Here is a 24,707-nt window from a genome sequence, read left to right on the forward strand (position 1 = left end):
TGTCTTCTCAGTACTCATGTCTTCTCAGTCTTCAGGTCTTCTCAGTACTCATGTCTTCTTCATGTCTTCTCAGTGCTCATGTCTTCTCAGTGCTCATGTCTTCTCGTGTCTTCTTCATGTCTTCTCAGTACTCAGGTCTTCTCAGTGCTCATGTATTCTCAGTCTTCAGGTCTTCTCAGTGCTCATATCTTCTCAGTCTTCAGGTCTTCTCAGTACTCGTGTCTTCTTCATGTCTTCTCAGTACTCATGTCTTCTCAGTCTTCAGGTCTTCTCAGTGCTCATGTCTTATCATGTCTTCTTCATGTCTTCTCAGTGCTCATATGGGGAGAGGGTGGAATAAGTAATTCTGGTGAGGGTTTAACTCCTTTAAGAATACAGGATCACGCATATTAAAAATCAACATGTCCAACTATTTTTACTTCTGCCTTCTCAAGAAGCAGGGCTCCCCTTATGTACATTAGATAGCTGGACATGGCCACCTAAAAAGGTGCATATGGCCAACCTTCAGCATTCACCTATAGTGGCTATCCAGTCAGACTCTTGTAGCTTATAAGTGGCATGTATCAGGGATCTTACGGTGGCCATACATAATAAAGTGAATACTGGTCAAACCTGCCGATTTTTGTTGGGACTAAGTTATATCTTAGGGACTGGCTGGGCTCTCAGTGGCAGATTGTAGAAGAAGAAGGTTCGGGCATGTCAAATTACAACATGCTCCGTATACCAAGGGCCTGCATATATATGGCCAGCTTTCGTATTTCTAATCCTACAATGATCCTGAGTTACGTCAGGAGAGGCTTAGGATGGACACTCATGAATATACATCATCGGTTGACTCTACAACGTTAATGTCACCCTTGTGTATTCTAGCCACCCTATGCGTTTAAGATAATTAAATGGAATTAATTCTCTATTAATTAATCCTGTCTGAATATTAATTCTGCAAGCAAACAGGTAAACAGCAACATGTAATGTGAACTGCGTCCTACATCCAAGGTGACTGACCTGCGTTCAAGAATGTAAAATATGACACAAACAGAAATGCCGGTTTCAACCGTCACCATCACAGCGAGAACACTTTACTCCACACAATGGCAGAGCATTTTTAGCTTTGGGCTATAAAACCGTGTCCACATACGTTTATTTTTGACCAGAAGACATAGAGAATTGAGGTCATTTGGAGGAATTCCATGATGGGCCTCTGGAGCAACCAGTGTGAGCTCAATGGGTGCCATATTACTACTATAGTGCCACAAGAGACTGAGGGTGTAACACTCTTATGCCTAAATAGCTTTATTCATGAGTTAGAGGATCTTTACTGCCTCCCTCTGACCATGGCCATCGGCCATTTATGAAGGATTCGGGGCAGGAGTCGGATTTGGACTGTGAAGAAAAAAAAAAAGAGTCGGGGGCAATGGTTTGGCCTAACAACTCTACAACTGGGGTCTGTAGTAATAAAATAAAGTAATACTATGTATATACAGTACACTTAATTCAGCCCCATCACTCTCGGCAGGAGCTCGTGGCCATTTAATGTACATTACATGCTTGGTTAATATTCGCTCAGTAGATGCATGTAACAGTAATTCTTCAGATGATGGATCAGTAGCAGGGGAGCATTATATTAAAGGGGTTGTCCGGGATAAACTGTTTTATGATATGAGGCTGAACAAGGTAAAAAAAACCCCAAAAGCTAATACTCACTTGTCCTTGGTGCTCCGGCATCTCCCATCGTGGTCTGGTCCTGCTGCTCCGGTGCCTTGTTTTGATGGAAGGCCCCAGTGCACCTGTGACCACAAAGGCCAATCAGCAGCTTAGGTGAAGGAACGGTTACGTCACTCGTATACATCACTTGTATGTCATCCCGTGTTCTTTCCTTAGGCCATTGATTGGCCTCAGAGGTCACGTGTGCCAGGGACCTCTGCCAGAACAAGACCCCAGAGCAGCAGAAGTGGACCGCAGTGGAAGACACCGGAGCACTGGGGACAGGTGAGTATGGTTTTTTTTTCTCTCACCTTCCCACATATCAGAAAATAGGTTTTCCGGGAAACCTCTTTAAGGCCGGGGCCCCATGTTGTGTAAACGTGTAGCATTTTACAGTCCATGCAAAGTGGTTGGAATTCTGTTTAATCTCCGCAGTGGACGTGACAAAAACTGTTGCGTTTTTGTAAACTGTAGCAGCTCCATTATAGCTACGGAAACGCTGGCGTTTTCCGTATAGGTGTAATTGAAGTAGAAAGTGCGCGGAGGAAAACTCTGCAGACTGTCTGTGAAAAGCGCTGTGGGAAAAACAGGGGCACAGGAGGCTACTGCAGGTAAATATGTGTTGGGGGAACTTTGCAAGTTTCACCCAGCATTTTTGTTTGGACCGAACGCATACAATATACTGTTTGGGGGCCACTATTGGACATTACACTGCCTGGCCAAAAAAAAAGTCGCCTTGTGCAACAAGGTACCGTTCCACCCCTGATATAATTCTGAACTGTTCATGACAGGAATTTGCATATATTCTTGAATATATATAATTGAGCTGTAGCCTGTCAAGTGCAGATCATAATTAAAGGTGTGAAGCGATGTCTACCAACGGAAGAGCTACCAGAGGAAGAGATGTTAGTGCCTTCTAGAAGGGGCAAGTCATTGGATTGCATCAGGCCAACAAATCGACCAAGGAGATATCTGAAGTAACTGGTATCGGACAGAGAACTGTTCAGTGTATCATACGAGCATGGCAAGATGGTGGAGAACCCCCCCTCCAACCGTGGAAAGTGTGAGCGTAAGACTATACTCGAAACTCGAGGTCGTAGGTCCCTAAAGCGACTGGTGAAGAATAACCGCCGGAAAACCACCTTTGAGCTCACACAGATGTTCAACTCGACGAAGCGACACATTTCGGAGCGAACAATGCGACGAGAACTCAAAGGAATGGGTTTCAACAGTTGTGTCGCCACACGAAAGCCATTGGTGACAGAGACCAACAGACGCCGGCGCCTGTCATTTGCAAGAGACCACAAGGATTGGACCCTAGAGTAGTGGAGAAAGGTCATGTGGTCAGATGAATCACGTTTCATTGTTCCAGAGTGATGGTCGTGTCCGGGTGCGATGAGAAGCACACGAAACACTGGAACGTGCTAGAAAGGAACCTGCGCTGTCACTCACCACCCCCAACGAATCTGTGTAACCTGGGCTCCCTGATACTCAAGAATTGGATCAAAATCCCTGAGTCTACACTACAGAACATTATAGACTCCATGCCGAGACGGATGCGTGCTGTTATTCGTGCTCATGGTGGCTCAGCTAAATATTAACACTCGCGCCTTTTTTTTTGGCCAGGCAGTGTATATCGCTTGAAGGGCTGCTATGTGACATTATTCTGTAACAGGGATGTTTGGCGTGAATGGATGGGAGACCCGTGCTCTCCATGTTATCCTTAACCCATCCCTGATCAGTAGTACTGTCCCATGGGCTGTAAACAGTTAACACCCTTGTCAGCACATGGTAGAGCGAACATCTTCACCCGCGCCATTGTGCTGTTTACTCGGCAAGACATACATGCAAATATTACACAAAGCAGCATGTAATAACTTCTACAAATCGCCTCTCGCTTTCAGGCGTGCTGTTTTGATGTTCTTATATGTAGTGAGACTGCGCCAAACGGCGACTGGGAACGCAACCTGAAAATGGTTATAGGTGCCGCATGTGTATAATAATTCATCCTATCCAATCTTTCATATTACAGAATATAATAACCAATGTAGTCGATATAACCCGACTGAGACTTGTCCTACACGAGTCCGAGCTGGAGCGGAGCTGTCACAAGGCTCAATACTGGTCAGAGCTGCCAGTCAGCAGTGGTGCAGTGCAGAGGTGAATGCAGACTTTTATGGAAATACCTTGTGCATGGAACGTTCTGCAACTGTCTAATATACACTATGGGGCACTATTAATAAAGCAAAACTTTTTTAGCAACCAATCACAGCCCATAGCTACCTATCACAGCGCAGCTTACATTTTGTATTCTGCTCCTGTAAAATGACAGCTGCCTTCTGATTGGTTGCTATGGGCAACTATGACTGTTTTATTTAAAGGGGTCTCCTGACATGTCTGTCTTAGGATATGATTGTATACTCTGTAAAATAATTCTGGATTATTGTTTGGGCTTGGTACACATCTGTGTTCGGATTTCCGTTCGGGGAGTTTGCTTGGGGACCCGTCAAAAGCAAACCTATACGTATTAAAAAGCGGTTACCTAAGGAAACTCATGGACCCCATAGACTATAATGGGGTCCGTGTGGTTTCTGCATGAAACATGCAGAGAGAAAACTGCTACTTACAGGACTTTTCTCTCTGCATGTTTCATCCGGAAACCACACGGACCCCATTATAGTCTATAGCAGGGGTCCTCAAACTGCGGCCCGAGGGCCACATGTGGCCCGCCAAGCACTTGTCTGGCCTCGCTGACAACGCCGGCAGGCGTGCATTTATAATGAAGCTCCTGGGGAGCTCGGGCCAGGCCATGGAGCGCACTTCACTTTACCTATTGGAGGGCACCGCTCCCTATGTCTGTGCGACCTGCTCTGCCTCCGGCCCACTGTTTAAAAAGTTTGAGGACCCCTGGTCTATAGGGTTACTAGATTTTATCAGTAAGATTTAAGGCACCGTTGCCTAATGAGGAAGATTGGAGGTGACATTTTACACGTGTGGCGTGAACACCACTGCAAAATCCATCATCACCACCACCACTAGCGAATCCCATCCACCCATCGCAGGACAATACACGCAGCGGAAATGCTGCGATTGCCAAAACTGTTGCGTTATTGGGAATCGCAGCATGTAAATTTTAGCTATACGGAAATGCTGGCGGTTTCCCTATAGGTATAATTGAAGCTCTACACAGTCTTTATGTGGACAGTGTATGACGTGGCAGCCATTCAGTGGCTCTTGTGGTACCCTGCCGAATTACTACCATTGTGTCTTAGTGATGGGCGCCATGATGTTACGTGAATTCTGCATAGTGCTCCAGTATTAAGAACTCTCCCCCTCTACACTGTCACTGCTTGCATTATATATGGGATTTCATAATGGAGACTCTATAGTGTGTTTTTTCCCAAGTTACAATTTTTCTTAAAGGGAACCTTTGATGTGGAAATCGGCATCTTATCTGCAGACGTCATGTTATAAAGCAGAATGATATATAGTTTTATAGGAAAAGACTCAGTATAGCCTGTCATTAATTCATATAAACCCATACCGGCCAACATATTGGGGGAAGAGCAGGCACAGCATGACGCAAAAAGTTCCAGACAAAGCCACGTCCTTTATGGGTGTGATCGTGCCCTTTTTGGACATTATATATTTTGATACACCTCTTTGGGCACTAGGTGTGCTGGTTGTGCCCCATTTCCAGATCTGTCTGACACATAAAGTATCCAAATGACCTGTTAAAGTGCTACCTCGGGGGACCGAGAAATTCACCTGCCCTTTTAGTAGTCCAGGAGGTTATCCCGTTTTTCGGGAGCTTCGGGGAGAGTTTACAAGTATTCTTTCTGAGTGTAGGTGTCCAATGGGAGGTTCTACTTTCCTCTATATATGGAAAGCAGTCACTAGTAGGACCGCCTACTGGACTCCTATAGAAATAGCAGGGATATGAATATATTACAGATTATATTGAATCTTGTCCCAAAAACTGTCTATCAGTCCTCTCATCTCCTGTAGATCAGACACCATGTTCAATAAGACGGGTCCCCTTTAAAGGGATCCTATCATTTAAACTTCATTTTTTAAGAAAGTCTATTCTTCTCCTACCTATAGATGTCTTCTCTGCGCCGCCGTTCCGTAGAAATACCAGTTTTCGTCGGTATGCAGATGAGTTCTCTCGCAGCACTGGGGGTGGTCCTCAGTGCTCAAACAGCACGGGGGGCGTCCCCAATGCTGCGAGAGAACTCTCCATCTTCTTCAGGAACATCTTCTTCTACGGTGAAACTTGTAGGCCTCGGGCAGAGTCATCTGCGCATGCCCACAGGCCACAAGAAAATGGCCGCTTACTTACTGTGTAAGCGGCCATTTTTCATGTGGCCGTGGACATGCGAGTCGGCTCTGCCTGAGGCCTACAAGTTTCACCGCCTGAGCCATAAGAAGACGATGTTCCTGAAGAAGATTGAGGTGGCGCTGGAGAGTTTTCTCGCAGCATTGCGGACGCCCCCAGTGCTGTTTTAGCGCTTGGGTCCGCCCCCAGTGCTGCGAGAGAACTCATTTGCATGGCGGCGAAAACCGTTATTTCTACGAAACGGCGGCGCGGAGAAGTCATCTAAAGGTAGGAGAGGAATAGCTTTTCTTAAGGGTATTCCGACGTGTGATCTACAAAAAATTAAGTTTAAATGATAGGATCCCTTTAAGTTTTCCATTCACTGACAGTAAGAAGAGATCTTAAAAAGGTGCAGAATGAAAGACGGTCCCAGATCATACAAGGATCCAACTTTAACACCAGAATATCCCTTTAATAACATCCATGGAACAATATAGGACGTATATGCGGAATGTCAGCAGAACAGGAATGTGCCGAGTCCTCTTTTAGTCTTTGCAAAATAAATTTAGAAAGTTTTATCTGGCAGAAAGTCTCGGAACAAAGTAACATTTGGCTTCTCGAGGAGGAAACGCGTTACACCTTTGTCAGAATAGGTTAAAAATGTCTTGCAGCCAGCCCTTTGTCTGTAGGTATGATGTTTGCCTGTGAGGTTTCAGCACGTTACATGGGAGCGTAGAGCATTCCTGGCCCCTCCTAGATAGATGACATCAGGGACCTTTGCACTCCCCCTCCTCTCCTTCCGGACATGCACTGACAGTGGAGTGTCTGGATGCACAGCAGGCTGCGGGACACATCCACCTTGGAGATAACTACCTGCTCTGCAGCACAGGGGATATATTTCTTTTTTTTTTTCTGGTTTTGTAGGACAATCCGCATTGCTTGAGACCAGGTAAGGATTCTTATTCCTCATCAAGTCTGTGCTCTAGCTCTGGAGACTGTCCCCGGGAAACTTCAGGCAGTCACTATATAATCCTGGGGTGCAGGTGTATCCTTATAGGTTCTTGTTACTCAGCGTTAAATAACAGTATACCTATATATAAGGTATATATGATAGTTCTCCAGAACGTGGCCGTGATCTGACACTTTATACTTCTTGTAACTTATCGGCTTCTTATACTACACGAGATTTATAACAGTACTTGTAATACTAGATTCTGTTAGAGAAGTGGTCCTCCAACTGTTGTGTAACTGCAACTCCCAGCATGCTCTGACAACCAGAACGTAGCTGTGATATTCTGTTCCAGATTTCTTAAGATTTATCGGTTTCTTATACTGCACAGGTTTTATGATAGTACTTGTGATACTGTGTAGAGCAGTGTAGTTTATGGCTCTCTAGCTAGTGTGCAACTACAACTCCCAGCATGCCCTGACAACACCTGGAGTGCCAGAAAACATAATGACTGCTTTATAGTATCTTGAGATTTTTTTTTTAGGATTTGTAGTTTATTGGTTTCTTATTCTGTACAGGTTTATGACAGTACTTGTGATATTAGTTTTATATAGAGTGGTATAAATTATGGTGGCCGGTGTGCAACTGCAACTCCCAGCATGCCCTGACAACCAGACACTATTATCTGGTGTGCCACAGGACATAGCGGTGATCTGCTGCTATGTCGAGAATTTTTATGACTTTTATAACTTATCGGTTTCTTATACTGCACAGGTTTATGACAGTACTTGCTATACTACTTTTATGTAGACAAGTGTAACTTATGGCTCTCTAGTTAGTGTGCAACTGCAACTCCCAGCATGCCCTGATAACCAGACAATTGCAGATGAGTTCTATAGGATATAGCGGTGATCTGCTAATATCTCAGGATTTTTTTATGATTTATCATTTATAGGTTTCTTATACTACACAGGTTTATGACAGTACTTGCCATACTAGTTTTATGTAGACAAGTGTAACTTATGGCTCTTTAGTTAGTGTGCAACTGCAACTCCCAGCATGCCCTGACAACCAGACAATTGCAGATGAGTTCTATAGGACATAGTGGTGATCTGCTACTATCTCAGGATTTTTTTATGATTTATCATTTATAGGTTTCTTATACTACACAGGTTTATGACAGTACTTGCCATACTAGTTTTATGTAGACAAGTGTAACTTATGGCTCTTTAGTTAGTGTGCAACTGCAACTCCCAGCATGCCCTGACAACCAGACAATTGCAGATGAGTTCTATAGGACATAGTGGTGATCTGCTACTATCTCAGGATTTTTTTATGATTTATCATTTATAGGTTTCTTATACTACACAGGTTTATGACAGTACTTGTCATACTAGTTTTATGTAGACGAGTGTAACTTATAGCTCACCCGATGTTGTGAAACTGCAACTCCCAGCATGTCTGTAAGCTAGAGGCTTAAGTTGGCCATACTTATTAGACGAATGTCTGCCAAACCCAACGATTTCGACAGAACAGCCAACCATCTGATATGTATGGGAATCTCTTGTCTGTCATAGAAAAGAAGGGTCGGGCATGATGAAACCCCCAAAACTGGACCCTGAGTAGATGAGCTTGTGCCCAAAGTGTCTGGCAGTGGATCTCCCTTTTCAAGAACAAATGCATGGCCTACTAGTTGTTGGCAGAACAAGCATTGCCCCATGGGTGTCTAATGTGTGTTTGGTCCACCAATGTAGGGGGTAATATGGTGATATCTCAGGTTAATGCATTTAGCAAATCGTGTGATATCTATCAAACCACATAGACTACGCCGAGCAGCTCTTAGTCATGGCGTATATAGAGGGACTGGTCTCTATCCAGGTCCCCAGGGCCGTATACTGTCACACCCAGATGTCTGAGTAGTCCTTGTAGTAAACGTTGCTTGTCGGAGTTCCTCGGTGTCTGGGGCTCCTTCGAGGTGATGTAGGTGTATAGAAAAGCATTACAAATGCATTGGCATGAACATGTTGCCTTGGCACATAATGTAAAAGAAACAATAAACATAGAAGAGTGTGACTGAAGAATATTTAGCTTGGCCCTGATGTGACTATTTTGTTATTTGATGGTAACAGATTACATCGATATAACAGAATGAAGACAAAAGGTTATTTATGGAGCCCATAAACACGAGGGTGAGTGTACCCAATGCCACCCTAGATGTCAGCTACAATGTTACATACTGGAAGCTCATTAATGACCATTGGAAATTACTTTTATTGGTATTTACATAGCAAGATGAAGCCAACTATAACATGGCTGGCAGGAATATTAGGAAATACTTCTGGTGATCTGACGTCGGATTATTCATTTTAACTGATTACATGCTGCAGTGGATGGAAATAGAAATATCTACTCTTCAGACTGTTGCGAGTAGAGGTTAGTCTGGATATTATAGCAATACATTTATTGGCTTTGTTCCAAGGCTACTATTTTGGCCCTAGTACCAGGGTCAGTCTCTTTGCTTATACTCTACCTTCATATCTTCTGACCATTCCAATACGTATACATGCTTCACTTGACCGACTGTTCAAGGCACCAAGCCACAGTTTCCAGCCCATTTGGAATTTTTTCTCTAGACCCCACCATTCCTGAGCAATCATTGCTGTTAGTTTGAATACCCAATTGCTCAGGTGGACGGTCCTAGACTAGATAGATAGCACGCCCCCTCACAATAGGGAGCCTGATTAACAAAATAGGTGAAAATAACAACACTGATTGCTCAGGTATGGTGGGGGCTAGAGAAAGAAATCCATCTCTGCACTGACTATTCAAGGATGCAAGGAATTGGAATCAATGGAGGTGGAGAAAGGTCTTCTTTAAGGTGAATGAAGTTGAGAACCTGACAGTAATAAAGAACTGTATTCTTGTAGCAGTCGTTGGCTGTTTATTGACTCTTACCCAGAGATCCTCTGTTACTGGTCTTGGGAAATGTGTAGGTTATAGTTGATTTAGCACTCCGAGATGAGGCTACATCTGTAGGGTGGGGCAGACATGTGCGTGACTTTGTAGATGAAAGATCATAAAGCATACTACAAAGGCGTCTTCTCACCGTTTTGAAGATCTCTTACCATTTTTGTACATAGGCACCTAAGTTTTAAGCAAATGTTTTTATAAATTCTTTCAAAAATAGGTATAAAAATATTAATTTTAATAGTACATAGGTATGCAATTTTTTCCAGTTTGTTGGTTTCTTTTCTGTTAATCATTTCGGCGTATAATGGAAGGTATTGTGTGCCGGAATTCTACTCTACGCGTCTCTTGGGCCGAGGCGTCCCTGTTCCGGACCACTTTGATCCCCACCTCACTCCGCACGCTTTGTTAAAGGGCCGTGAGGGCATCAGAAAAAGGTCAGAGCAGAAACCTTGTGTGATCTGGTTACTATATTCCCCATAGCATCCTCTTGACCTCTCACCTAGCCAACTAGTACCCCGCTGGTTTGTCTCACATCATGTTCCGAGACTTTTTTTGTCAGACATGTTCTTTGAGGGATCTACCCACCAAAAGACGATGCTGGAAGAGATTGCTTTGAAGGGTCGGGCTACATTGGGTTTGCTTCTACTCTATAACCATGGAAGAACATGACTATGGTAGGAGACTCCCTATACCAGTTGGATCTCCATAAGGAAAACCAGTACTCCATGAGGTGTAATCATTATGGAAGACCTCTAACCACCTGATTTGACATCTATATCTGGAAAGAATAGAAGGCAATGCACTCAAACTTGTTTCTCTGCAAGCCCTACAACTGGAGAGGTATAGTTGGCCCCATAAGATTTCTAAGGGATCACAACTGGAGAATGTTTCGCTGGTGTAAAGCAAATCACTTTCTCTACACGTCTTCATGCAGGCAGCATCGAGATAACAAACACACGCGTTCCGGTCTATTTAACTTGTCACAAAGCAGAGCTGCTTACTTTTGGTGGTACCCGTATAATGGGGCAAGTTCCAATACGCCTTTGGTGGAGTGTGAAGTCTTGGGAAAATCTTGCTTGTCAGAGAAGGTCCAATGATAATGAAATAGTATAAGCGCAGTTGAGATTAGGATCTGATTTGTGTGTATTTGCTGTGAGAAAAAAATAGTTAGATCTCAATCTAAGGAAGCTGAGATTTGTGGTTTAACCATATAGGAAATGCTCCTTTAAATGGATTCTATCATTAAAATTGTATTTTTTTCTGCCTACCCCGTTGGAATACCCTTAGGAAAGGCTATTCTTCTCCTACCTTTAGATGTCTTCTCCGGGCCGCCGTTTGGTAGAAATATCAGTATGCAAATGAGTTCTCTTGCAGCACTGGAGGCGTCCCCAATGCTGCGAGAGAAACTCCAGCGCCGCCTCCATCTTCTTCAGGAATGGCCTCTATGCACATCTTCTTCCGGAGCTGGGTTCAAACTTCTAGGACTCGGGCATGTCCGCCGGCCACAAGAAAATGGCCGCTTATACACTAAGTGTAAGCCGGCATTTTCTTGTGGCCGGCTGGCATATGCAGTTTGAACCCAGCGCCAGAAGAAGACGTGAAGTGAGGCCGTTCCAGACAAAGATAGAGGTGGCGCTGGAGAGTTCTCTTGCAGCATTGGGGACACCCCCATTGCTGTGAGAGAGCTCATTTGCATACCGACGAACACCGGGATTTTCACTGAACAGCGGCCCGGAGAAGACATCTAAAGGTAGGAGTAGAATAGCCTTTCTTAAGGCTATTCCAACGTGGTAGGCAGAAAAAATACCCTATTTTAATGAGGAATCCCTTTAAAGGGAATCTGTCACCAGAACCCAGCATGTCACCTGCAGATAGATAGGTTTGGGTCACCTGAAACATACAGCGTTCCCTTTTGGAATTGCCTGTTGCCTATTGCAACAATTGCCTATTGCTGTTTTTGCCAGTATTCAATTGCACTCTATGGAGCAATGAGGGCTTTGTTTTTGCTCCAAAGAGGTAAGTGGTAACACCAAGAGACTATTTGCATTTGGAAAAAGCAGCAATATCTTGGCAACGGAGGCACAAGGGGAAAGCACTGTTTGATTCAGGTGAGTCCTATTGGCAAGTCTATGGTAGTCCTCATTTTATCTTCTCTGGACAGTCATTCTTCTAGAAGCCACTTCTATCCCAAAAATACATGAAGGACAGATTGATAGTCTTCAGAAAGTCTAGGGATTGGACTGCAGAGGACTGGGATAAAGTTATTTTCTTTGGCAGACTGGGTCATTGAGAAATTCTCAGACAAGCCAATAATGAAGAATCTTGAGACCATCCATGTTTGGGGTGGTCCATCACCCAGGGCTTACCAACTATTTTGCCTAAGATCATTGCAATGGATATAGAATGGTATCTAAACATCCTCCAAGGGCAACTTCTCCCAACCATCCTGGACCAATGTGGTGATGGACAATGCTTTCTCCAGCATAATGGACACCATGTCACATGGAAAAATTGGCTTGGTCAACAAAATATAGAGTTTTGGGTCCATGGGCAGGAAACTCATTGAGAACCTGAGGTCAGTCCTCAAAGAATGGGTAGACAAACCAAAACACAGAAATTGTGATAAACCCCGAACACTAATTCGATAAGAATGGGTTGTCACTAGTCAGGAGTTGGCTGAGAAGATAAGATCCAACATGCCAAGGAACATTGTCTAGTAAAATAAGGGTTAACCCTGGAACATCTTGCCATAAACTTGATGTATTTCTTAAAAATGTGTAAAATCGTATGAAATGCTTAGAATTGCAGCTCAGTAACCATAGAAACATCTGAATAAAAGATCTGAAGACAAGGATCCAGCAAACCTTGTGCAAGCAGGGGTGGGCTACCACCAATAATGAACGTAGATGAGACCGATCCATGGTGCAGACCCCTCGTGATAGTAGTAACAAGTGCGCTCAGCTTCCTATATCGATCAGTGCTATGGTCATGGTTATGGTCAGCAATCTGCCTGCATAGACAAGGCCTTCTATGTCCTAACCTAAAGGTTTTTGTCTCGCCGACAGAGATTTTCTTTCACAATAGCAATGCTATGATAGGAATGCCATGATTGAAGGCTGAGCAAGGTCCGAAATGCGTAAGCCACATCCTTTCCTGGCATTGCTATGTTATTCTGATGTGTAAGGAAATACAAAAAGAACATTCTGCCATGGAGAGTGGGAGTGTCGCCTGCCGCCTTCTGTAGGTACATTGTGCTGCCCATCTCCAGGTTGGATGCATCATACGGGAAGATTGGATTAAAAGCTTTAGTAAAGGTTAAGACATCAATTGCCTAATTTTAAGGGAAAAGGGTTCAAAGGATTGTGGAAGTTGTTCTTTTGTTCCTGAATCCTCATATTACAATGCCTCTACCGAAGGGATTATCGGCCAATATGACAACTACCCCTGACCTCATTGACTCTAAGGGAACGATAAACTGTATTAGGCTGAGTTCACATCTGTGCCAGAGCCCACCGCAGAAATCGGCGACCTGTACGGAGGACTTTTGGACTTTTCTCTCCACTGATTTCAGTATAAAAATGGTGGACACCCAACGAATACCCTCTGGGCCCCATTATAGTCTATGGATCTACCGGTGTCTGCAGGTAACCTCTGTTTTGGTGGTCGGGCTCTCCATTGTTTAGGTCCCCCGGAGAGAGGAGAGCCCTGCGCCGTGTGAACCTACCCTTAGTCTTGACTGTGCAAGGTTTCAGTTCCATCTCAGATTTTGAGGAATGATGTTTAGGCCTCTTGCAGACGGCTGTGATTGAAGGCATGGCTGTCCCTGCACCGGCTGTGTTTCCGTGGCTCATTCATTCAATGAATAAGAGCTGTGGAAGCTCCTCAGGCCCTGTCCTGAGTTTTCCAGCCCGGACTTTGGGCCCACACACTGCTCCCTGTAATACACTGTCATGTGCGTGGGCCGATAGTAATGAATGGGTCAGTGTGATATTCGGGAACAACTCAGATAGCACTCTGAACTCGTCCATGGCCGTCTGCAAGGGAAGAGATAGAAAGAGAAGAGTTATCTTAGAGAGATGTAGACTTAGATTAAAGAGTGTGATAAGTTTGCCTAAAACTTTGAGGTCACGTGTAAAACAGTTTGCTGGGTAATAACCTGATTGTCCAGGGTAGGGCATTCCAGAGCACCGATGCAGCTCAAGAGAAGTCTTGGAGAAGGAAATGCTGATCTTACATAAATGGCAGATTGGAGAGCAGGGGTTGGGTGGTAGACCTAGATAATGGAAGGCTATGTAGAGGGGTGCAACATTGTGAAGACCTTTGTGGATAAGAATGATAAGTTTAAGTTGTAGTCCATGATAGATGGGTAAACAGAGCAGTGACTGGCATTGATATAGCGTTTTGGGCTGAAGTTGAGCCTGGCTAGTGCATTCAGGATAGATTGTGGAGGGGAGAGTTTCGTAAAGAGATGTCCAAGAAGTCGGTGGGTTTGGACATCTTTTCTCTTACGTGGTAGGGGTGCTTCAGTATTCAAAAACATTTGCTGTAGGATTGAGCTTGAAGAATGAACTACATCTACGTGTTACATTCACTTAGAATTGCAATGAAACTAATATCCATAAGTAAATCTCACACTAGATGCCTCCATGAGGTGTGGCAGTAATTGGTTGTATAGCGAGGCTTTGTAGACATCAAAGAAAGTCATCTCTTGATGTTCTCAAGCTCTGGGGCAGAAAAGCCTCTTCTACGCAAGTTTTATCGTTTCACTAGAAAGAAAAGCGTTTGTAAGTAGGTGATATTTTACTTAAAGCTAAAATTAATATTTTCTCAAGTATAATGGTGGCCTTCCTTATTCTGATGTTTAAGGTGACCATACATGTTAGATAGAACTTGGTACAACTCTTGAAAGAACGTTCATCTGGTAGACGATTGTTCTATAGTCTTACACTTTTTCATTGCTATTGGCCATTATAATCGTTCAAGACGGCCAAGTTTGTCCAGTGAGGGTCGACAAGCAATGGCTGATCCATCACAGAACCTTCATATTTGAATTGGCCATGTCTCCCACATGCTCGCGATGACAAGAGTATGAAAGAGGACCTTTCACCACCTCCATCGTATCCAACTCTTTCATCCTTCAGTGGGTCCAAATGGAATTTTTTTTCTATCCCTCACTGTTCTTGAGTAATTGCTGCAGATAGTCTCAGCATCCAATACACTACTTAGGCTCTCTACGGTCAGGTGGGCAGTCCAAGATGTCTACTCCAGCCATGGAGCCCACCAGATAGTAAAAATTCTAATGACCATGTTGAGTATCAAAACTAACAGCCCCAATTTTTCAGGAATGGTAGAAAAATATTCAACTCCAATGGAATCAGAGAACCTACTGAATGATGTAAAGATTTGGTGGAGGTGGTGAAAGGTTTGTTATAGGGGAAATTGTCCATTTTTATCAACTTTAGTTTGGCATGTGTGACCACCTATAAGTAAGCTTAGGTCTAAGGTCCACCATCTGTGCTCCACGACTGGGAAGAAACTTTTTCTTCGTTATGAAACGCCCAATTCTGAGATAATTTAGTGTAGGATCCTTGGTTTAAGGCCCTTGTTTATATACATTGGATCAACATCAGCTGAATCCACCAGTTTTAGTCAGATCTAGGTAGACCTAGGGAAGGAAGGATGGGGTACGTTGGATTTCAACACATGGCCGAAGATTTCCCACGGGTTCACAAATTATTGGCCTGAAGCAAAACACAAAATATGTTTTAGCGCTGTGACTCTAAAATCTCATTATAGTGAATATCCTAGCAACAAAGCCAGCTATTATGCAAGATAGACATGAAGAAAATGTATGCCCTCCTCCCATATCCCAAACCAAGTTTGCTTTGTTTTAGGCACACCTTTGTCTCTTCTGTTGTTCCTGGGGAAGGATTGGCACCACACCCTCTGCTTGTTCCCTGTCCGGACTTCATTAATCTGCTTACCTTCAGACACCGATTAGGTTGACGAAGAGAATCCAAATTGTTTTCGAGACTCGGGAGAAGTGGAGAAGCCACTCGCGAGTAACTAGACACAAAGAATTTTTGCAAATTTGAAGAATTTTCAAATTTTTTGAAACCTAATTTCATATGGTGTTGTAGTTTTTCTCGTCTAGTAAGGCATGGCAATAGCCTACAAGACTCATATTTTAGGTTGCTAATACAATTGTAATGTCAGAATTCCAATAAGAAAATGGGTTCCATCTGTGTTGAATATTGATTTATGGAACAAATCTTAGATCTGAACATGTTTTTGACTTTTTCCAGATTTTTATTTCTGTGCCAGGTGCTATAAATATCTTCAGATATGGCAGAGGAACAAGCTTAGGATCTGTGTAGCTTCCAGACTAGTGCTGGCCAACTCGTGACTCTCCAACAACTGGAACGTCCTGTGACGTCCTAGAGACTGCTGTTTCCAAACGCCTTTGACCTTTACAATGTCTTACATGAACAGATCTATCTTTTTACATAATTTACTTGTAATAGCTTATCTCCTCACGTGTCTGACTTCTTCATCCTGACTGCCACTTTGCCCGTTGGGTGAATCTTCGAGCCCTCATACACGTTAAACATCCTGACTCACGCCAAGGCCCAAGTATCATGGCACCAGAACCCAACCCCACAGATAGATAGGTGGGTTAATATACTGGGTTCTGACTCCCTTTAAGAACCCTTCCCCCATTCGTTTCTGTTTTTTTAACAATAAGATCTTTTTGGTTCCAGTGTCTACAACGGTATTTTTGTTCCTTATTGAACATCGTTTGCATTCTTGACCACGTCTTTTTGTTTGCTGTCTACCTTGACTTCTTCCTGTCTACTGCCAATGACTGGGGTTGAGCCGATCTTGACTTTTCAGGATCGATTTTAAAATCCGATTTCCGATCATTTTTCATTCGAACCCGATCTCGATCCCAATTCCGATCCCAATGCAAGTCAATGGGATTTTTTAATTAATCGGAGATCGGATTTTAAAAGCAATCCTATTCACTATACAGCATGGAATCTAACAATTGTTAGAATCCACGCTGTGTAGTGAATCACTAAAGTAGCCAGAGGATTTTTTTTTAATCCTCTGGCTACTTAGTCCCCCCTGGTGTCCACTTACCTCCAGAGATGGCTGGTCCGGTGCCCGGTCCTTCCTCTTTCTTTGCTTCACTGCCGCTCCACGCTGCTCCCTGCCCCCTCCCTGCCAGGTTAGAAGAGTGTGGGCGGGTTAGGAGGGTGTGGGCGGGTACTGGGAGGGGAGACGTCATGTCTCCCCGCCCTGTACCCGCCCACACTCTCCTAAGCCACAAGCCCTGCCTACCTAGCGCTTTAAACACTAACCTGGGAGGCGGGGCAGCGAGGCAAGAAGAAGGAGGGCACCGGAGCAGCCATCTCTAGAGGTAAGTAGCTGCTAGAGATGTTTAGTTTAGCCTCCCATTTCAATGAAGGGAGGCAGCCGGCGCGCAGGGGGTTAAGGCTGTGTGCCGGCTGCTTCCATTCATTCCTATGGAACTGCAGTGGAGCCTTCACACTGAGTATACACTTTTGATGTGAAAGTGTTCATTTTAGGCCCCACCCTTGTCGTTTTATAGCCGTTTGTGGCATCATATATGTATACAGTACTCTGTAGGATAATTGCCTTCAGTATCTTCTCACCCTGTCATTTTGTAGAAGGTGTCTCAGTCTGGGAGGATGTTTATTATCCGTGTGTAAGTGCTTAGTTTTATGTATTTGGCAGTTTTATTATTGTAGTGAATTATTAATACACCATCGTCCATGTAACCAGAGCTCTTTAGGTAGCTGCGTTTGCGGTATTATTTTCAAGAGCGTTGACAAACAGGTAACCAGGCAAGAAGAAGAGAGTGGAAGTCCCGAGATGATTCTTGACAATATTACCTTTGCCTTCAGATACAGTAAAGCATTTAAAGAGGACCTGACGCCATGTTGGAAAATACCAACGACATTCAACATCTGATTGGTGCTGTCACCCTGAGCATTTTGGTGCTTTGTATATCCAAATCTGTTCAGCTATTTCATAGATATAAGCCCTTCTAATGTTGATACAAATTAGGGTTTACTAGCCAAGTGGGTGGTAACATTGGGGCGGGGTCTTCGCGTGCTGTATGTCATGGCAGTGTTGAAGATCCTAAGTTGCATCAGCATTAAAAGGGCTTATATCTTTGGAATGGCTAAACAGCCATAAACAAAACACCAAAATACTCAGGGTAACATTGGGCTTTTCAGATCTGGATCTGGTGGCAGGTCCTATTTGAGGCCTGGTTCACATCTGTATTTCGTAAGTTCGCTTGTGGACCCCCTGAACGGAATACCGAAGGCATTAAAAAGTGATGAGCAATGAAAGCACACGGACCCCTCTTATGCAGAGAGAAAAGTAGTTCTTGAAGTACTTTTCTCTCCGCATGACTCGTGCAGACACCGCGTGGAAAACACACAGTCCCATTATAGTCTATGGGGTCCGTGTGCTTTCATTGCTCACCGATTTTTAATACATAATGTTTTATGGTGCTACAAGTATGCACAATTATGTATATGTGGTATTTATGTAATGCAGAACTTAAAGGGATAGATGATACATGTCTGATCACCATTAGCCTCGCTGATGTGGTCCCCACTAACCATTAGGATGTGGTTCTTAAGTTTGATTTCAAGCACTTTGCTGCAGCCAGTGTCTAGCACCCCGCTGCTCCAGCCAGTGTCTAGCACCCCGCTGCTCCAGCCAGTGTCTAGCACCCCGCTGCTCCAGCCAGTGTCTAGCACCCCGCTGCTCCAGCCAGTGTCTAGCACCCCGCTGCTTCATCCAGTGTCTAGCACCCCGCTGCCCTAGCCAGTGTCTAGCACCCCGCTGCTCCCGCCAGTATCTAGCACCCCGCTGCCCTAGCCAGTGTCTAGCACCCCGCTGCTCCAGCCAGTGTCTAGCACCCCGCTGCTCCAGCCAGTGTCTAGCACCCCGCTGCTCCAGCCAGTGTCTAGCCCCCCGTTACCCTAGCCAGTGTCTTCCACTCTGCTGCTCCAGCCAGTGTCTAGCACCCCGCTGCTCCAGCCAGTGTCTAGCACCCCGCTGCTCCAGCCAGTGTCTAGCACCCCGCTGCTCCAGCCAGTGTCTAGCACCCCGCTGCTCCAGCCAGTGTCTAGCACTCTGCTGCTCCAGCCTGTGTCTATGAAACTGCTGAGCACTGTACTGTATTAGTCCTATAGCCTGGAGGGGCACCTCACATGTTTGACCACCACTCCATTGAAAGTCCTTTGCACCTTGGTCAGCCATTGAGGAGGACTAGGGATCTTAGGGTCCCTGTTCTAGTGATCATGAGGGTCCAAGTGGTAGGGACCCTTCCAGTCAGACATTGATCTCGATCTTCAGGTTTGGACATTTAGTAGATGATGCATCTGTCACCGTGACATAGTCCCACTTCTTGAAAGCGGTCTCATGATTCGGCATGTGAAAACTAAGTAACCTAAAAGAACCAAAAATGTTGAATATTTGCTGGACAGGCAAGTCTTGCATATAAGCCAACATAGTATGTGTGTCCCTGGAATGAGCTGGGAGGCGCAGAATTGTTTGACTAAGCTGCAGCACAGCAAGCAAGGCCAAAGAAAGTAAACAGACTGGCAGCCGGCCCATTGTTATGTGGGTTGGACTGTAAAGCTACAGTAGTTGGCCCGCATGCCAGGCTGACCCTTCAGCTCTGTACCATTCTTTGTTCCAGCGAGCCTTTGTAAACCTCGTCTTCTTCTCCGTCGTCGTCGTTGTCGCGTTATTTTTACGGACAATGGACTCTTCATAACTTATTCTATGGGGTATAATGAAATAACTCGCCTTGTGCATTTTGGCTTTTGTATAATTAATGAAATTAGTAGTGGGAATAAATAATCGGGGGGTCCTGATCTGTAGCTTGTGCTCCAGGAAATAATAACACGGCTGCTCAGGAATGAACGCCGCTGCCACAAAATACTGTACGCCCTTTGTTTTACATGTAGCACATCGGGAGCCGCAAGAAAAGGCTCCATTCACATGCTAATGTTGTGTTAAATCGCAGCTCGCAGCAGATGACCTTTTACAGTTCCCCAGGATTTTTAGAAAATTTTACATATACATATACAGTATATACATATATGTATATATTCTATAAATTTATAGGACACATCGAAAAAATACTGCAGCATAAGAATACCTTCAGAAATTGAAGGGTTAATCGTTTTTACAACAGGAAGCGAATGGAGAAATCTAAATTCCATCAGTATTTGGTGTGACCCTTACCCTTTGGAGGAAGAGTCCTGGAAGTGATGATCTGGCCCCGATCTCATCATTATCCAGTCCGTCTGGGATGACATGAAGACAGAGACGTATTGCAGCAAACCTACATCCACAGAACACCTCTGCTTGGTTTTCCAAGATGGCGGGAACAACCTCCCTGCCAAAAAAGTGTCTGCAAATATCGAGAGGAACTGATAACGTGTACTCACTCCAAATATTGATGGGATTTAGATTTGTTTTCTTCATAAAGTTTTGAATTTTGTGAATTGACAAATCTAAACTATTTCTGAACAAATTTTTAGTTTGCAGTATTTTTCCCACAACCTGAACCCAGTTCTTAGCATCTCTTAATAGCTGTTTGACGGCTTCCAGTCCAGTGGATATGTTTTTAACTCTAGCCCCCACCATTCCAGAGCAGTCAGTCCAGTTTTGTTGCCTGATATGCTAATTTGGCTTCTACTGTCAAGTGGGCGGTCTTGGGCCAGAGCAGACAAGGGGACGTGATTGTGAGCTCTGATGCTGTCCACCTCTGACAGTACAGAGCCTAAGTAGCGTAGCAGGCACCAAAACTAACAGTACCGATTGCTCAATAATGGTGGGGGGTAGAAGAAATAAGTGAAGCAACACCTAAAAATTGCAGAGGACTGGAGTTGGTGAAAGTGACACATAAGCACATTGCTGTACCTTGTGCATTGCTGAAAACAGTAGCTGATGACGTCAGACATGTTTCCTTTCAGAATTAAGGTAATAAGTCAAACCAGGCTACGAGAGTCTGTAGTCAATACAGGGCTTACATCCTGTTACCTGAGCTGTGATTGAGCAACGTAACCTGATGTAGTGTGACCGATGTCTGAGTGATAGGGAACGATTGTGTAACTGGAAAATACCCACAGACACCTGTACTATGGGGCATATTTACAACGTGTAAGAATATGCTCATACTGTATTATAGTATGCCGCACGTGCGACCCCTCATGACCCTTATATGCTCCAGTATAGTTCTGCCTGGTAAGCACATTTTATGAAATTTTTTTAAAAAAATTCTCAAATTTTTTGCTACCAATTATAATCCTAGGAGTTTATAGATATGAAGTACATTGTGTAGAGAGCATATATTGTTATTATCTATCCCCTATCCATAATGGAGATCCAACTGCTGAGATCTTCAGGGATACAATGAAGACCGTCAAGAATCCCCGAGGGTGCTTGGAATGGATGACCACCACTGCTTTGTCTTCTACGGTTCTGGCATAGAGAGCCCTACCTAAAATCCTATAAGAGTAGGGCAACATGGTAGCTCAGTGGTTAGCACTGCAGCCTTGCAGCGCTGGAGTCCTGGGTTCGAATCCCACCAGGAACAACATCTGCAAGGAGTTTGCATGTTCATGTATTATCTCTCATTCTGCAAAGACATACTGATACGAAACAAAATGCACATTGTGATCCCTATAGGGGGCTCACAATCTACATTAAAAAAAAAAAAAAAAATCCCATAAAAGTGAGTAGGGTAGTGGCCAAGTGTGTACAACGCTTTATGTGGGGCATATCAGGGTCGCAACGATGATGCACTAATCCTCTATCCTGTGGATAGGAGATGAGTGTCTGTAGTACATTTGAGTTTACATCGACATTGCAAACTCCATTTTTCCATTGGGTAAACAGACTTCCAGCATGCAACAGATCTGTAACACAAAGGACCCCATTGACTCTTTAGGACATCAGATGTGATGGGATCTGCAAAGCTGAAGCAGTCTCCAACGCAGAGGTGAACAGAGTCTGAGCCTGGTTACTAGAACTATGTGACTCTGCCGCTCCCTGTAGAGCTCCGCCACTATGTGCACGCAAGGTGCTGAAGATTCGCATTCCTCAGTGCGGAGGACATGGCTTTTCAATACAGCAAGTGGCATGAAAACTATTTCTCAGACACCTGGCCTTTCAGATTTTGTACCGCTGTATTTGGCCTTCGGTCTGGCCTTGTGTGTGTAGTTTTTGACAATGTAACTGCATTTTTATCTTTTGTGACCGATCAGAGAGGTCAGTGTGAACAGGAGCCTGGGAAACCACTAAATTGGTGTGCTCAGCTGATTCCGATGCCCCATTCATAGATCACCTATGACCCTGCTCCGTGACCCCTTGACTGTTTGGTATGGTTTGTTCTCACTAGCATTGGCAATGAGGTCACCCTCTATTATAACCTACATGAGTACAATAACACAGCGTACATTATTTCTGTATGTATATCATGTCAGAATTTAGCTTCATATTCCAATACATATGTATGGATAAGGCTTAAAGGGAACCCATCATGTGGAAAATGGAGTCCGATCTACAGGCACCATGTTATAGAGCAGGAGGAGCTGAGCAGATTGATATATAGGTTTATGGGAAAAGGTCCAGTATAACTTGTGATATATTCATCTAAAACTCTTCTCTTTTTATACGTAGGAGTCCAGTGGGTGGTCCTAGTTAGTGATTGACAGTGATCACGCTCACAAGACTTCTAAGATTAGGATAAATGAATTAATGACAAGTTATACTGAATCTTTTCCCACAGACTTATATATCAATCTGCTCGGCTCCTCCTGCTCTATAACATGCCGCCTACAGATTGGACAATATTTTCAATGTGTCAGGTTCCCTTCTAGTGTGTAAATACACCCTTGCTTATAAATTTACTATATTCCTGTATACTGTATTTGCTGACAGCGTGTTGGGCAGGGCAATGGTCATGGAAGGTTCCTAAGTAGAGATAGAAGAGCATAGCAAGACATACACTGGAAGGTCTAGTAGAGTTTATCACACATGTGTATGACAGGTAAGACTGTAGATCCAACCATAGACATAGGCAACTCTCCAGGAATGACCCTCAGTCTTCCGAAATAAGGGGAGACCTCCTGGACTCCCAGAGAACGTGGCGAATGTCCTGGGATGACTCTCTGTTCTGTGACATGGACACTATATGTGCTGGTAATGTCACACAAAAAAAAAGGGCATGGGCAACACATTTTCATGCTTGCATCACAAAAAAGGGGTATGATATACCCCCAAAATGGCCGCGGTCTCTAGAAGAGAAGGAATGGCCATCTCCAACGTGCTGTTCCCCCAGACGACTGCAAGCAAATGTTGGCAAGTATGTGTTAAGGTCGCCATGGACATTAGATTAATGGGGTTTCCATGAATATGATATTGATGATAGGTCATCAATATCAGATCGGTGGGGGTCTGACACTCGGCACTCCCATCGATCAGCTGTCACTGCTGTCCATGCATGACGTCGTTTCACATTGATCTGTGTGGGCGTCGGGTGTCGGGCATGCCGTTCTGATATTGGTGCCCTATACTAAGGATAGGTCCTCAATATTTAAGACGGTTTTCTAGAGTAAACTTGTGGTTGGGGGAGCTATAAGATGATAAAAAAGAACTAATAGAAATTATACTCGCCTTGGTCCTACATTTTGGCGGCCTGTTTCCCGTTCCTACTGGTGCCGAGCCAAGTCACAAGTACTGAGGTTTCTGTGATCATTTAGGGGGCATTCGCACGATGTAACGCGGCGCTGATTCTTGCACGATAACGCTTGTAAGAATCAGCGCTGAAAAACAGAATCCCATTGACTTCAATGGGTTCCGTTTAGCGCACGCAACACATTGAAATCAATGGGTTAAAAAGCCTACCATTGATTTCAATGTGCGGAACCCATTGAAGTCAATGGGAGTCTGTTTTGCAGCGCTGATTCTTACAAGAGTTATCGTGCTAGTATCAGTGCCGCGTTACATCGTGTGAATGCACAGAGGTATTTTTACATCTCCCCCAATCACTATTGGGTTTTTCGTTTGTTCTGAAGATCCCATTTACATTGAGGAATACCCCTTTAGCGTCAACTAAACTTACTAGTTCAATAGGACCAACTGGGCATCTAATGTGTATATATGGTGGTATCCCGACCGGGGGGGGAAGAAGGGTCAAGTATAATATTAACATAACTAATCCCTTATATTTATATGCACACTCAGCGGAGTCAAGCATATGTGTATTTGGTAGGTCAGAAGGGATAGCGTTAAGTCAAATAAGTATTGGGCCTACCCGCATGTAATGTATATAGCCAGCGAGTCCGCTACTTTCTTCTTTCCCCCTGGTCTTATAAAATACGTTCCTATATGACGTGCTGGTATATGAGTACAGCTCCGTAACGTTCACCTACGTGTATTTCCCCAGTATAAATAACCCAGCTCTCACACATATGGCGCTTTACTCATGATGTCAGGCTTTATGGTGTTTCTTGGCACCGACCTATATGAGCGGTAATAATTTTAATGGGATCAGGTATCACGTCTTTCAGTTTCCGTCATTTTCTGTAAGTCTGTAGACGAGATGTTTATTACTTTTAGTAGTAGTTGATTCACTCTTGAAGGCTTCCCTGGGGGCGGCCATATTGGAGTAAGCACTTCCTTCCTGTATTGTTTGTATAGACT

At 44.1% G+C, this 24,707-nt stretch overlaps 1 protein-coding gene across 8 annotated transcripts in view; it reads left to right on the forward strand.

The window, feature by feature from the left end:
* The first annotated feature begins 6,739 nt into the window (after positions 1-6,739).
* LOC142208876 (myosin-10-like) overlaps positions 6,740-24,707 on the forward strand; it is a 75,563-nt gene continuing 57,595 nt past the window's right edge. For 4 of the 8 annotated variants that reach the window (XM_075277682.1, XM_075277683.1, XM_075277684.1 and 1 more), the window contains exon 1: positions 6,742-6,971. The gene's annotated coding sequence lies outside the window, so the exon portion shown is untranslated. Of the gene's footprint in view, positions 6,972-24,707 lie in introns of all 8 variants that reach the window. The other 4 variants (XM_075277687.1, XM_075277681.1, XM_075277680.1 and 1 more) reach the window with 3 other exon arrangements.

This window comes from Leptodactylus fuscus, chromosome 6 (genome assembly GCF_031893055.1).
Source record: "Leptodactylus fuscus isolate aLepFus1 chromosome 6, aLepFus1.hap2, whole genome shotgun sequence".
In the NCBI taxonomy this organism is placed as follows: domain Eukaryota; kingdom Metazoa; phylum Chordata; class Amphibia; order Anura; family Leptodactylidae; genus Leptodactylus; species Leptodactylus fuscus.